Raw genomic sequence first — 12,061 nt, forward strand, 5'->3', positions numbered from 1 at the left:
AGGATGCCTCACATTTCTATTAGATGGTGCATGCACATGTGTATAATAGTACACTTTTGAGAGTTGTAGTGAATGGTATTTGACCATCCACCACATGCAAATCAAGAGGTGCTCATGTCCTTCCTTAGGAAGCTATGGGTTGAATTTGAATATTAGACCATTTTAGGGGTTTGGTTGAGGGATGCCTCTTGATAGGCCTGGGGTAAAGCTGAGCAATAATACGAGGAATTGCATATGGCCTTAGCCTCTTGTACCTCTTCTTGCATTAGTTGTCCCAGCACCACACCATCATTGAGTAGTGTCATTTGATCTTACCTCATTGAGTGCCCTTTCGAGCAATTTAGTAGAGTAATGAACACAAGTGGGAGATATTCATCCACTTGGACACATTTGTACTAGTTATGGAGATACATGCAGTGTTGGGATTAAAGATAGAGTAACTAGGAGGGGGGGGGGGGGGGGGGGTGGGGTGAATCAGTTACTAACAAAAATAAATCCTCAGATCCCATAGATGTCTTAAAGATCTAGTTACTGTTGATACTCTGTAAACATAACAAAAATGTTGTAACTCGATAAATTAAATTGTTACTTATCTTCAAGCAATCATGCATGCAATTGAAAACAAAATGAACTCAAGAGACACCAAATTTAATGTGGAAACCCAATATGAGAAAAACCACCAAGTAACTAGTTACCAATTTTCACTCTTCTAAAGTAAGCCCTATTAGGAGCCAACCCTGTTAAAGGTTACAATACACACTATTAGGTGTGACCCTATTAGAATATTTTGATCACCCTATTAGGAGTGGCCTTGTTAGAGGTCTTTAGAACAATTCAACTAAACTATAACCTTGTTAGAGGATTTTAAAAATGGCTGTTTAACCAACCCTGTTAAGAGATTTGAAATCACTGCTACAATTGTTAGAAAGAAACAATGAATTGACCTGAACAAGATGCAACTAAATTTTTTGATTATAGGTCTCCATTTTGCAAAATTAGATACTCCTTGATCAAATATGGCTTTGCTACTCCTCAATGATCTTTGATCATCCTTCAAATTCACTTCCACAATAATCAATCCTCATATCATATCAATTATACTTTTCACACTTAGAATTCATAACTTGACCTCTTATTTATACCATTTAAATTATCAAGTCGGCTCATTCTCATGTTACATTTACCAATAATCCATACATCAGTTGGCTACAAATATTACTTTAAATAAATAAATGTTATTTCACAAAATAATGAAATCCTTTACTGGCCAACATTGCTTAGTAAATACTACTTTCAAAATTTCCTGAGTTAACCATCTTAACTTGGTTAACATTGCATCATCTACAAAATCCTTTGGCTACCAAGTTGACATGGTAAGAACTAAATTCCTTCTCTATCCATGAGAGCTCAGTAAGAACTATTTCTTCCATATTTCCCTTTGATGACCGAGTGAGCTCGGTAATAACTAAATTTCCTTGATTAACCTTGAAAGCTCGGTAACAACTGTCTACTCGGTAAACACTGCAAATTTTCTTTACTAACCTTCTAGGCTCGGTAGACTATGTCCTTTGCCTTGCTGACCATCTGAGCTCGATAGACTCTATTCTTTGCCTTGGTGACCATCTGAGCTCAGTAGACTCTATCTTATGATTGATATGACATTTGTGTGACATCAAAGACAACGCACAATTGAACAATTGTATCCAAGAATATCCCTCTTTGGCATTGCTAGCAACACAACATGTCATAGCAGAATGAAATTTGAAAACAAGTCTTAACAGAATACTTCACTTTCTTCTTCAAACATAGCGAACTCCCTCTTTCATAATAATCTCTCCCTCTTACAAAAACTCTTATTATTTTGCAAATTTTAGAAATATTTGATAGTATACTCTCCCTTTTGACATCACATGTGAAAGACAACACAAATCAACTAAATAGTATTATACCTGATGTACTGATTCATATGCAATGTCTTCATTGGTTTTCTGCATCAACTAATAGATCTTTGATCATGTTCCTATTGATGCATCACTAAAACTATATTTTAGTGAGCTTCAAATAGGGAAATGACCCTTAACTTACCTCTAAGATACAAGAATGCATCTTTAGGTAAAGGCTTTGTGAATATGTTAGAAATTTGTTCCTTTGTATGGACATATTCCAATCTAATTTCTTTTTCTTGTACCAATTCTCTAACAAAGTGATACTTTATGGCAATATGCTTGGTTTTTGAATGCATCACTGGATTCTTGGAGATATTAATTGCGCTTGTGTTATCACAAAACATAACAACATGTTATTTTATTTCTTGCTTCATACCTTCCAATAATTGTTTGAACCACACAATGTTTGAGTAGTTTACTGCTGCTGCAACATATTTAACCTTTGTTGTGGACTGGGATGTACAATTCTACTTTTTACTTGTCCAAGAAACCAACCTTTTTCCAAGAAAGAAAGCTCTTGCACTTGTTCTCTTTCTGTCATCAACATTCCCTACCCAATCTACATCAATGAACACTTTTAAATCCATATTTCCTCCAAGTTTATACCATAATCCATAATCTTTAGTTCTTTTAAGTATCTCATGATCCTTTTTATTGCCATCATGTGATTTTCTTTTGGTTTTGTTGAGAATCTTGCTACAATTCCTACCGCAAGGGCAATGTCTAGCCTTGTGTGCACCACATATTGCAATTTTCCAATCATAGATCTATACAATGTCTAATCCACTTCCTTTGATTCATAATCTTTGGTAAGTTTCAATCCAGTATACATAGGAGTTCCAACTGGTTTGTAATCTTCCATACCAAACTTTTTCAATATCTCCTTGATATATTTAGATTGAGTGGTGTAGATGCTATTCTTACTCTATTGAATTTGAAGACCAACAAAGAATTTGATTTCACCAAACATTGACATTTCAAATTCCTTGTTCATTTGTTCTAAAAATTCTTTGCCAAGATCATCATTTCCTGTGAACAAAGTATCATCTACAAATATTTATACCAAAACAATCTTATTATCTAGGCCTTCCTTTATGTAAAAACTAATGTTGTCATTAGTTCTTTGAAAACTAATCTGAATAAGATAGTTATGTAGTCTTTCATACCATGCTCTGAGTGCTTGCTTCAGACCATACAATACTTTATGCAATTTCCAGACCATGTCTTTCTTGTCTGGATCAACAAAACCTTTAGCTTGTTCAATGTAAACCTCTTCATCCAATATTCCATTGAGAAATGCTAATTTGGCATCCATTTGATAAATTTTGAATCATTTGTATGTAGCATATGCAAGTAAGGTTTTGACACCTTCCAATCTTGCAACAGGAGAAATTTTTTTTCCATAGTCTACACCTTCTTCTTGAGAGTATCCTTTGCATACCAATCTAGCTTTGTTCCTTGATACCTTACCATCTTCATTTAATTTGTTTCTGAATACCCACTTAGTTCCAATCACATTCTTGTCTTTGGGTCTAGGTACAAGAGTCCATGTTTTGTTTTTCTCTATCTATTATATTTCTTCATTCATAGCTTAAATCCAACTTTCATTGTCTAGTGCATATTTGACATTTTTAGGTTCAAAATCAACAAGTAAACAAGTGCTTTTCACCTTACTTCTTGTCATTGTTCCTTTTTATTTATCTCCAATGATATGATCTGGTGCATGATGTTTCCTGAAATACTTGGCTAACACAGGCTCCTTGCCTTTTAGGTGACTTTCTTTGTTATCCTTCTATGCTTCAACTTCTAGTTCTGATTCTAATTGCTTGGGCACGGTAGATGTTGACTCGATAGCTTCTATTTTCAACTCAAATTCTTGCAACTCAGTAGGTACTGACTCAGTTTGAACTTCCTATGACTTGGTTAATGAAGACTCAGGAGTTGAAGATTCTTGATTGTCAGATGTATTTGGTATTGTATCAACTTCATTGTAAACAAATCTGTTGTAGTCTTTAGGTTCCCTTTTTCTTTCTTCTTCTGTTCTTTCTGCAAACTCATTAGCTTTCACATGTGCACTTTCTATGACTTTGTGAGTTATAAATTCAAACATCTATATGCTTTGCTTTTACAAGAGTATCCCAAAAATATTCCTTCATCACCTTTTACATCAAATTTACCTTTTCTAGATTCTTTCAAAATGTAACATTTTCTTCCAAATACTTTTAGGTAACTTACATTAGGTTTGTAGCCATACCATAACTCATAGGGGTTTTGAATGAATCTTTTTTAAGTTGTACTTGATTCAAGGTATTAACTGTAGTGCTGATAGATTCCTTCCAGTATTTGATAGCAATTTTGTTCTCAATCATTAAGGTTCTTGCACACTCCATGATAGATCTATTCCTTCTTTTTGCTATTCCATTTTGTTCTGGAGTTCCAGGTGTTGAAACTTGTCTTTTTATTCCCCTTTCAATGCAAAAGTTATTGAACTTATGTGAAATGAATTTACTACCTCTGTCAAACCTTAAGCATTTTAGTGTTTTTCCTGTTTCCTTTTCTACTCTAGCCAAACACCATTTGAACTTTTCAAATGCTTCTGATTTCTCCCTTAGATACATGAAAATCATCATTCTTGAATAATCATCAACAAAAAGAATGAAATTTTTGTCACCAGTATAACTTTCAATGCCAATGGGTCCACACAAATCAGTATGCACAATTTCTAGAATTTCTTCAGTCTGATAGTTCTTTCTTTTAAAACTAGTCTTTCCCATTTTACCAATTTGACAATTCTTGCATAGACCAACCTCAGGTTTCTTTATGTTAGGAATGTCTCTTACTTTCCTGAATTTAATAATTTTTATCAAGTTATCAAAGTTTACATGACATAACCTCCTATGCCATAACCAACTCTCTTCAATTTGAGCAATCAAACATGAACATTCACCAAGTTTAAGATAAAATAAGTTACATTTTGTTTGAGTGCCTGATCCAATCAACTTACCTTTTTCATTCAACAGTCTTTCTTTTCCTGGCATGAATTCTACTTTAAATTCATTATTGAGTAGCCATGCCACACTCAATAGATTGTGCTTTAGTCCTTCTACCCAATATGCATTATCACATACAAGTTGCTTGGTCAGAGAGATTCTTCCTTTTCCTTTTATACAACAAGGTTCATTGTTACCAAATCTTACACTACCACCATCATAGTCTTCAAAGTGTTCAAACTTAGTTTTATCACCAGTCATGTGATGAGAACAACCACTATCTATAATCCATGTATCATTTCTTCTCATGTGAGAAATGAGTGACATTTCTTCATCATTATCAGACTCATCTTTTACAACAATGTAGACAATTTCATCTTCTTCCTCATTATCAAAATTATTTGAGTCGTTAGCCATGAAACATGTTTTCTTACCTTTATCCTTGAATGATTTGAATTCTTTCTTGCCATTATACTTGTGACCTTTCTTCTCATCCTTGTTCTACTTATTTGGGCACCTAGTAGCAATATGTCTAATTTCTACACAAGAAAAATATATTAGAGGAACTTTACCTTTATATTTCCCTTTGCCTCTTGAATATTTCCTTACTAGCAGAGCTTCAACCACCTCAAGATCACTGTCTGAACTTTGTTCTAATTCTTGATCACTATCTGACTGTGGATCCTTTGTCTTCTTCCCTTTTTCTTTGAGTGAAAGCTTGGCTTCAAATGTTGATTCAATGTTATTGATAGCTAGAAAATAATTATCATAATTGTCTAGCTCAAATGCAGTCAATCTTCCAACTATGGCCTCTAAATTTATCTTGTGATTTGCTTCACATCTTCTTTTTTGAATTGCAAAGACTCTGATTTCGTAGATAGGAAGTAGGGTTCTAAGAACTTTACTTATAACTATCTCCTCCTTGATATCTCCTCCAGATGCTTTGATAGCATTAACACATGCTTTGACTCATTCAACATACTTTGCAATGTTTTCATCCTCTCTCATCGTCATTTGATCAAATTGTCCTCTCAAACTTTCTGCTTTGGCTCTTCTTACATTATCATCTCCTCCATAGATCTCTTTCAGCTTGTTCCACATTTCAAAGGTAGTTTTGCAATCCTTGATGTCATCAAATTCTTCATAACTCAGAGCAGATGCTATATCTATCATCATGTTGTTGTGAGTCTTCTTTTCAGCAATATCATTGATAGATAATGTACCAGTAGGTTCTGCATAATTTTCATCAAGATAATTCAGTCCTGAATCACCAATAGAAGCAAGATGAAGTCTCATCAATCCTTGCCATGTTGATAAGTTATCCTTGTTAAGTCTTCAATTTCCCTCTTGTAAGACATCTTGATCTTTAGCTTAGATCCTTGAAATCTTTTCCTGTAAGCACCAAAAGCTCTGATACCAATTGTTGGGATTAAAGATAGAGTAACTGAGAGGCGGGTGAATAAGTTACTAACAAAAACTTTAATTAGATCCCTTAGATGTCTTAAAGATCTAGTTACTGCTAATACTCTGTAAACATAACAAAAATGTTGTAACTCAGTAAATTAAACTGTTACTTATCTTCAAGCAATCATGCATGCAATTGAAAACAAAATGAACACAAGAGACACTAGATTTTATGTGGAAATAAAATATGAGAAAAACCACTAAGTAACTAGTTACCAATTTCAACTCTTCTAAAGTGAGCCCTATTAGGAGCCAACCCTGTTAAAGGTTACATTACACACTGTTAGGTGTGACCCTGTTAGAGGATTTTGATCATCCTATTAGGAGTGGCCTTGCTAGAGGTCTTTAGAACAATTGAACTGAACTTTCATCTTGTTAGAGGATTTACAAAATGTCTGTTAAATAACCTCTGTTAAGAGATTTGAAATCACTACTACAATTGTTAGAAAGCAACAATGAATTGACTTGAACAAGATGCAACTAAATTTTTTGATTACAGATCTCTATTCTACAACATTAGATCCTCCTTGATCAAATATGGCTTTGCTACTCCTCAATGATCTTTGATCATCCTTCAAATTTGCTTCCACAATAATCAATCCTCATATCACATCAATTCTACTTTTCACACTTAGAATTTGCAACTTGACCTCTTATTTATACCATTCAGATTATCAAGTTGGCTCATTCTCATGTTACATTTACCAATAATCAATACATCAGTCGGCTACAAATATTACTTTAAACAAATAAATTTTATTTCATAAAATAATCAAATCCTTCACTGGCCAACCCTGCTCAGTAAATATCGCTTCCAAAAATTTCCTAAGTTAACTGTCTTAACTCGGTTAACATTGCATCATCTGCAAAATCCTTTGGCTACCAAGTTGACTCAGTAAGAACTAAATTCCTTCTCTATCCATGAGAGCTCGGTAAAAACTATTTCTTCCATATTTCCCTTTGATGACCGAGTGAGCTTGGTACTAATTGAATTTTTTTGATTAAGCTCAAAAGCTCGGTAACAACTATCTACTCGGTAGACACTACAAATTTTATTTACTAACCTTCTAGGCTTGGTAGACTCTGTCCTTTTCCTTGTTGACCATTTGAGCTCAGAAAACTCTGTTCTTTTCCTTGGTGACCGTCTGAGCTCGGTAGACTCTTTCTTATGACTAATATGACATTTGTGTGACATCAAAGACAACACACAACTGAACAATTGTATCCAACATGCAGAGGCTCCCAAAGCAATGTTGATGCGGCACATGATGACCATTATGTTAAGGATGCTGATTTTGATGATGATGCATATGCTGCCCATGGTGATGGTAGTGATGGTATTGATGTGTCATCATTTTTTGACCTTCTATAGGGAGAGCCCAGAGATAGTCAGGAGTAGAAGGTAAAATTTTAATTTGTTACATAATTATTTACTTTCTACATACATGTGTAATTGCATTAACCATATTAATGTATGTTGATTTTGTTGGAATTATAAATGGAGTAACTGAGAGGGGGGTGTGAATTAGTTATCACAAAAATAATTCACAAATCCCTTAGATGTCTTAAATACCTATTTACTGCTGATACTCGGTAAACACTATAAGAATGTTATAGCTTGGTAGATTAACTAGTTACTAATCATCTAGCATTCATAATTATTATATTGCATGAAAAAATAAAATTAAATGAACACAAGAGACACCAAATTTAACGTGGAAATCCAATATGGGAAAAACCACCAAGTAACTAGCTACTAATTTTCACTCTTTTGAAGTGAGCCCTATTAGGAGCCAACCCTATTAAAGGTTACAATACACACTGTTAGGTGTGACCCTATTAGAAGATTTAATCACCCTATTAGGAGTGGCCTTACTAGAGGTCTTTAGAACAATTCAATTGAACTATCACCTTGTTAGAGGATTTACAAAGTGGCTGTTAAACCAACTCTGTTAAGAGATTTGAAATCATTGCTACAATGATTAGAAAGTAACAATGAAATGACCTAAATAGGATGCAACTAAATTTTTTGATTATAGATCTCTATTCTACACCATTAGATCCTCCTTGATCAAATATAGTTTTGCTATTTCTCAATGATCTCTAATCATCCTTCAAATTTTCTTTCATAATAATCAATCTCCATTCACATTCATATTACATCAAATCCATCACTTACACTTAGAATTCACAACTTGACTTCTCATATATACCATTTGGATTATCAAGTCATCTCATTCATAAGTTACATTTACCAATAAATCATACATCAGTCGGTGATAGATATTATTTTAAACAAATAAAAGTTATTTCATAAATTAATGAAATCCTTCATTGGCTAACCCTACTCGATAACTACTACTTCCAAAAATAATTTCCTGAGTTAACCATCTTGAATTAGTTAACATTGCAACATTTGCAAAATTCTTTGGCTGTCGAGTTAACTTGGTAAGAACTAAATTCCTTTGTTGTCCATGAGAGCTTGGTAAGAACTGTTTCTGCCATATTTCCCTTTGATAACCAAGTGAGCTCAGTAACAACTGAATTTCTTTGTTTAACTTTGAAAGCTCAGTAAAAACTGTCTACTCAGTAGACACTATAAAAATTCTTTACTAACCTTCTGAGCTCAGTAGGCTCTGTCTTTTACCTTGCTGACCAACGGAGCTCGGCATACTCTATCTGATGACTAATATGACATTTGTGTAACATCAAGGACAACACACAATTGAACAATTGTATCCAACATATTTTGAAATAATAGAGGATGGATGATACTATTCTTCCTATGAGGTAGTATAACCTACAAACTTTGGCATCCCTCATATGGTATGCACTTTGAATTACACTACAAATAATGTGCAATTGAACTCAAATTTAATAGCATGTTCTCATATGTTATTTTTATCTGATTTTGTAGGGATTGTCATCTGCTACATAGTTTGATGTTTGTACAAGTCTTGATCCATTAACCACTAAGGCACAGCCTCAAATAGCTATGCTATGAACTTTTAACTCAAGACAAATAATTTGTACTATTTTTAAGTAGACATTTTTATTAACTTATCTTCACCTTTGATTCATGTATAATTTTATGTGTTTTGGTTTTACAAGTAAGAGATAGATCATACTTATCCATATAGGCATCGGTATAGTTTATTTTTGACTCCATCTGTTGACCATTTGAGACGTGCCAACGATCATCATGGTAGTATATCTTTAGACACATCTGTGACATTAGCTACTACTCAGGTATGATATATATACATATTTTTATAGTTTATAAAAAATGCAGTGTAAATTATGTACATTTTAGTTTATGTACTTCATAATTAATGTATATATAATTTTGACTCAACATTTATATATCCATAATTTTAGGACTATGTCACCATGAGTGTTGCTGAGAGTATGGGACTAAGCCAGATGGAGGTACCTACATCATCCTTTGAGGTTAGTATTGTGATTTATGTACATATATAGTTCATTATGCTCTTTATCAAATTTTTAAAATGTATCTATTGTAAATTACAAGACCTCACCACTGCCACATTTGGTAACTTTTACAGTGCACCTCCTCCCATTGCAGAGGGACATCCATCTCATGTGGTATTATTTTTATTATGTAGTGAATATTTAATTTATTTGAAAGCTAGAATTTGAAACCCATTTCAATTAAGCATGTACATGATGAGACACCTCATGTTACATAGGATGATCCATCTGCCTCATGAGGTGTCCCACACGATAAGATAGCTCATGTTACATAGGATGATCCATTTGCCTCACAAGGTTTCCCACATGATGAGACACTTCGTGCTACACAAGATTATCCATCTAAGTCCTCTTTACATAGAATAAAGAGGACTGTAGATCAAATAGATTAGGTCTTTTTGGCACCTTTAGATTGTGTTTTTATGATTCATATTGTTTATTTTGATGCACTTTGTATTAGGATAGTTAACTATATTGCATGTATTTTATGACTTCATAGATCATGTTATGACATGTTAGACCATGTACTATATTTTTATGACTTCTTATGATGCTAGTGTATGTAGTATAGATTATTATGTTATCATGTTGTAAGTATGAACCGTTTTCCCTATTGTGACATATTTTATTCATGTTATGACACATTTTGTAAGTATATGGTACATGAACAATAATTTTAATTATTTATATAGAAACATTAATTTAAACATGTTTGAATGTAAAAGTAATGGAAAAAAATAGGAGGTCATTACTTGAATTGACAATTAAATTATAATATCAAGTGCACACCTTTAACTTTCAAATAGAAGTAAATTTCTATTTTTAAATGTTTGCAATATATTTCATAATATATGTAAGACAATGTGAATGACATAAGTAGAAGTGAACTCAAAATATAAAATTGGTTCAACACATTTCTTCAAATGAGGTCCTACAAAATAAAATTGTAAAAAAAAAACATGTGTTAATAAAATCACAAATTAATATGAGCTATTTAAACTATTTAAATATGTGTAATTTGTATGTACTCACTATGTGTAATTGCACAAGATGTTGATGTTTGATCCACCTTAACATTTAAATTTTTATAAATTATAATTGAGACCTAAATAAGAGATATATATAAGTTATCTAATTTTATATGGGAAATGCATACATACATTTAATTAAATTATATAAGTACATATATAAAAATAGCACAACAAAGAAAAAACTTAAATGTGTTTGATTTAAATGTAGTCATCCCAATGCGCCATCTGCATCCTCTCTTTTTTGCAATACATCTATGATTGTCTCATGCTCATCCATTGAAATCATCCATAATACCTTATTGGTAGGTCTCCCTTTGTATCTTTCTAATTTGATATACATTGCCACAACCAAATGAGAATAGTGTAAAATATTCTTTTCAAATCAGTAGTCTTCAAATTCTAGTAAGTCATTTCTTCTTGTTAGTTATGTATGTAGCGAAGTTCCAACTACAAGGACAAACCCATTGGATACTCAAAACCATCATCATTTACTTCATGACATCAATTTTTTCTTAGGTTCCACACATCTAGCTAGCCAATACCTAGTTTGTTCATCATTATCATTAGGTACAATAACAACATAAACATGTCCTACAAGATAAGATAAAGTACATAAACACTTTAATCACATGTGTACATGTATATAAATAATATATTAAAGATATGTATTGAATTATATTAATGACATGTACATAAATAAATAATATGAATTGAAACATGGTCACAAAAAATTTTAATTTAATTGTGCATACCAAGTTGTATGAGGTCTAAAATATGACCATAGTCTTTTGATGCAAAAGTATCATTCTGGCCTTCATTTACTATATTATCTTGAAAATGTGTGTCAGTAGGTGCTAATGATTTTTGTTGCCAATCTTCAACCCATTCTGTATTCTCACATTCTTCCCATTCACCTGCAAGACAAAATTGGCAAAAATAAGAAAGCTCCCTAGTCCATATACTCCAAGTATTAGAAACTAAACTCCTAAATGAATGCCATTTAGCTAACCCACTAATTGTATCACAATCATATCTTGAAAGGATATTCTTCTCTTCAACTAGGCAGAAGAAATGTTTGATTGTAGAATTCTGACTTGATCCTATGTATAAATATTTGTTACGCCATTTGAAAATCTCA

This window comes from Cupressus sempervirens, chromosome 1 (assembly GCF_028749045.1).
Source record: "Cupressus sempervirens isolate cs-2001-9-10 chromosome 1, ASM2874904v1, whole genome shotgun sequence".
Classification (NCBI taxonomy): domain Eukaryota; kingdom Viridiplantae; phylum Streptophyta; class Pinopsida; order Cupressales; family Cupressaceae; genus Cupressus; species Cupressus sempervirens.